Source organism: Notothenia coriiceps, unplaced genomic scaffold (assembly GCF_000735185.1).
Source record: "Notothenia coriiceps isolate Sejong01 unplaced genomic scaffold, NC01 NC01_scaffold00027940, whole genome shotgun sequence".
Classification (NCBI taxonomy): domain Eukaryota; kingdom Metazoa; phylum Chordata; class Actinopteri; order Perciformes; family Nototheniidae; genus Notothenia; species Notothenia coriiceps.
The window spans coordinates 1,701-6,643 of NW_011360641.1; the positions used below are offsets into that span (position 1 = coordinate 1,701).

The window sequence follows — 4,943 nt, forward strand, 5'->3', positions numbered from 1 at the left end:
GGGGGGGTCAAGAGTCACTACTGTTTTCAATTTGTGCTGAATCAGCTCAGTACCACAGATATACTACATGATCACAGACAATATTTCCAGAGACTCCATAGACTTCCTTTTTGTCTTTTTGTTAGTGAGAGCTGGAGATGGACCATGTACATTCCCACTGCTGTGACATCATGAATAGTACTTGCTCCCCATTGACAGCTCAGTACAGAAGTGTATCGCTGCCATTGTCAAAGCCACAGCAGGTATCACAATGTGTATTTCAGGCTTATAATACACATACCATACTTGCTAGTAGAATTCCATGTTCCTTTTTCACATAGGATATTTGCTAACAAGTCCTTTAATAATAGATCCTGTATCAGGAACCCGTGTAAAAGTTTATGTTGTTGTCATTGAGAAGTTCTTAGCAAACATGTTTTGCTGTTTGGTAAAAAAGTGAGATGAAATAAAATTATCTAAGACAAGTTGGTACTGGAAATATTTATTTCCATTTTTATTTATATAATATAATAAATTACTTGAGCTTGTCTGTTTTAATTACAAGCCCTAAGGCAAGTGGAATGTCTTTAAACAGCGCTTCTGAGACAGAAATGTGGCCAATCCAGTCAATCCACCAGGGCAGTTTTAGGCCCTTCATGTAATCCTTGTGAAGGAAAGTCTTTGTCCAGCAGGGGCAGCAGTCTGCTCAGGTGAAGCAGCGTGTGTGTGTGTGTTTTCCTCTTTGCTGCCAACATCAAACTTGAATCAGGATCTGAAGCACAGGAACAAGAGGGGGTGTCAACAATCTGAACCTCTGTGAGACAAAGAGCAGCTGAACGTGATGCTTCCCCCCTAGCCTCCCACAAACCACTTCTCTGAACATGAAATAAGAGGCTTGATAATGGTGTTTAATTTTTTTTTAACTGATGAATATCTAACTGGGAATTAAAGCTCACACATTCAATGATGAGAATGAAAGTGGAACTTGTTTCATTCAGTTCTGAGGAACTCTTCTTTTATTCGTGGCTATAGAGGCATACTAATAGCAGCGTCACTGGAGAAGAGAAACAAGTTGGACAAGTTGTTCTTCGATTAAATCCAGTTTTGTAAGAATAACAGCATCATGAGCACAGCTCCACACTGTCCACCATTGTTGTTGTTGTTATTTATTCTGGCGTTGCTGAGAAATGCAGTAATCCTGACGTGGCTTCTACAAGACTCAGGTCGGTGAAAAGCAACCTGCATACTAGCACTAGCACAGAACTAGAACAGAAGTCATTTAAATGGAAAAGGGGTATCTGTTCCCATGTGGAGTGAATTTGGAAAGATCCTGGCTATATGTTCTAATGAATAAGTGTCCATGTATGTATCAGGCTGTCAATGTGTTTCTATGTGTTTAATCATTTCATATAACGCTTATGTTTAGTTTTTATAATATGCACATATCCTTCACAGCGCTGCTGTTTAGATGGGTGGTGTATATAAGAACACACACATGAACACATGCTCTCAGACCTCGCTCAGCAGAGCCCAGACGTCAGCGTCAGAGTGAACCAGCAGGCGGAGCGCTGAGATCGGCTGCAGTGATTCTTCAATGTCCCCCGCAGCTAGCCCGTCCACAAACGCACCTGCAACACAGACACGCACAGCTTTGAACTTCTTTTGCTGAAGCATCATTTCATAATCTCCTAATATTTCTATTTTAAAATGTACAGGTGCCAACATGAAATGAATCTATGCCTGTAGTTTCAGAGGTGACATGCGTTGGAGGCGTTGGTTAGCTTATTACATCATTCAATAATTCAAATGTCATGATATCTGCTGAACACATGATTCTATTGAATATAGTGGTGCAGGAATGAGTCCTAATCCTTAGTTGGCATTCTGGACTTCTAGGCTTCGTCGCCTCAAAGCCAAAACATTTAAAAACTGGTTATTGGTTTGATTTCAGACATAAGGTTGTGGTTAACAAAAGGTATAGAGATGTTCACCTTTTGTTCGACAATGTAAACTACGTCAGTAAACACCCCACAGGTGAAAGCCTGAAGCTTTTACCTGTCTTTATAACTGTTTTTGCTAACAAGTGGCTAAATGAGACTTCTAAAAGTCATCTTGCCCAACATTAGCCGCCTTTAGTTTAGCAGTGTTGACATGAAGTCATGTGACCGTGCTGTAGTTGCTTTATAACCTAATGCTTTGCCTTTTGCGATTGCATTTAAGCTTCGGCTATGATAAAAGTGGTGTTAATATGAAAAAAGTGTCCTTCTGAACAAAACGAAGAAGTATGATGAATATGTGTTTGCCACACATCTTATTTGTTTGCAGTATCCCAAAATCCAATGGAAAAAACCCCATTGCTTTTAGTGGAGCGATCCCTTGCGATGCTAACTTCCAGGTCGTCTCCAAAAAGACTCCAACGCTGCAGAACTCTATATGTGTGTTGGTGACATACATGCATGTGTGATGACTTGATTATTTGTATTATAATGTGTATTTAATTAGAAATATTTACCGATTATGATGAAACCCTTATCAGATTCTCTGTAATAAGAAGGCGAAGCAGCCACCCGTGTGTCTCGTGCTGACGCCTGAAGGAAGAAAACACAACAAATCATTATTTATCATTTATTGATTATTTTGATTGTGTAAAATATGTATTTTTCAATTATTATTATTATTATTATTATTATGAGGGTTTCCTTTTGGGAAAGACTGCCACACGTCCCCTCTTCTGTACCTGCTCAGTTTCTGAAGCTGCCGTCTGCCTCTTATTTATAATAAGAATATAATATGTGAAACCTCGTGGTTAATAAAAAGCTAAAAACTGGACAAGGGAAGGGAATACAGTTACCTTTTTTGTATCCTATAAAGTAATCCCCTTATATGTAATCAGTTACTCCCCAAGCCTGCCTTTGAGCATGCATTGTCTGCCAGAAGCTGTCTTTGTACCACTTATTTTTACATGTATTTTGTATATATTTTCACCTGACATCTTTCTACATCTGGGGTAAACAAACGTAGCCGTTAGCTTTTAGCTGCCATTTTCTTTGCCAACCGTGGAAACACCAGGAATATCATGGCTGTCAACACAGAGCACAGAACTCTAGTTGTTTTAAGTGGGATTCTAAAATCTAACTTTTATTTTTTTCTTCGTCTGTATCTATTTGTCTTTCATCCTTTCTGTATAACTAATGCAGTTGATGTATTGTGATTTTAAGGGTGTCCATTAATATTTGGCCGGGGAAAACAGCTGCAAGTTAGCAATGTTTGCTAAAGCTGCCCCATTTACTGTTGTTTGTGACAGTTGATCAATGGGGACTGTCCACGACATTATAAACAAATAAACTCAACTAAACTTCTTAGGTTTTTATCAACCAAACTGACGTGATACTGTGAGCATGCTTTGTCTCAGTCTGACCTTGTGGCTATCAGACTTGCTAATCCTGCTTCAGATAAGAATGTCACTTCTCACTGAAATCAACACAGCTCACACACACGGTGCCGTGTTCCTATGCAATTATCATCTATTAATAATTAGCCCACATTCCAAGGTCACTATTCGGCTCTTCAGAAGATGTAGATATGCACAATATAAAGAAACCCAACGCATTCTAGGAACATGAGAAGATCCTGGGCTATCTCTCTTGTTTAAGTGGATTCTGTAGTCCACATTCCTGGAGTATAGGTGTGCCTATCCTGATCTGGGTTTGTTGGAAACATTCAAAACAGGAAGCCCGAGTTCCAGTTCCCATGGTATTATACTGATAATATACATGTAACTGTCAGTAGTGTGGATAATGTGATAAGTTATGAATACAAAACTGATTGTAGAGCAGAGAAAATGAAAGCCATAGGAATACTATAACATGTGGTAGTGATGTGAGGAAAAACATGTTAGTTCTTGGGTGACAGATTATAAGAACGCAACATGTTTAAAGTCTAGAAAGGCAAAAACAGATATGTTACTTGCAATTCACATTTCACAATTCTATTTCTTTCTACCCTCTTCATGCTGACCATTCCGACATAATCATTCTGCAGATAATTTTTTGTACTTTAATTAATACTTTTTTAGACATTTGTGCTTGATCCATTTTCTTCTTGTCACTTTGTCCTTTCAGAAGTGGTTCTGTTGGTGTCTCCCTGCAATGTGAACCCTTGGAACTGAACCATAGACCGTATATATAAAGAACTGAACTCATCTGGCGTGACAGTGTTTCCTCTTATCTTCAACCGCGATTCCATGTCTTTGTAACTCAAATGTCAGCCGGGCCATGACCACTTTTCCCCTTTAGTGTGGCAGGAGTGTCCATTAACAGGCAGGCAGGCAGGCAGGCAGGCACACACACACACACACACACACACACACACACACACACACACACACACACACACACACACACACACACACAGTGGAGTGACAGCAGATAGCTTGTTGTTGTGGGTGTTTCCTGATGCCTTGCCAATTTTCCGCAAGGCATCAACACCTGACATGAAAACCAAGACCTCATCCACTGCAGCAATGGAACACACACACACACACACACACACACACACACACACACACACACACACACACACACACACACACACACACACACAATCAACTCACATTGCTAGGCAGCACTTCCACTGTAGTGTTGTAGAATTTATCTGCACTTGTCTCAATATTTCCGCTGCGAAACAGATACCTGCAGCAAAGAGAACAGAGCGCTGTAATGAGCAGGAGTAAATGTGTGCAAACATATCATCATCAAATGTTTCACATTCAATCATTTCATTCTGAAATGCCCTCGTGAACAATAGCAATATGTACTGCGACACATCATCAGTAGCATTAAGACAAGTGTTCACTTTCACTTCTCCTATACTATAAGGCAGGGGTAGTCAAACTTTTTTGTTAAAGGTCCACTTGTGAATTTTATACAAGGTCAATGGTCCGGATCAATGCCAGTAAAGTCTGT

General features: G+C 39.8%; 1 long non-coding RNA gene across 1 annotated transcript; it reads right to left on the reverse strand.

The window, feature by feature from the left end:
- Positions 1-525: 525 nt before the first annotated feature.
- Positions 526-4,673, reverse strand: LOC104957874 (uncharacterized). The gene is made up of 4 exons (XR_799705.1): positions 4,592-4,673; positions 2,492-2,567; positions 1,495-1,607; positions 526-751 (listed from the first exon to the last, which is right to left on the reverse strand). It is a non-coding gene; the product is annotated as an uncharacterized lncRNA (long non-coding RNA).
- Positions 4,674-4,943: the final 270 nt, after the last annotated feature.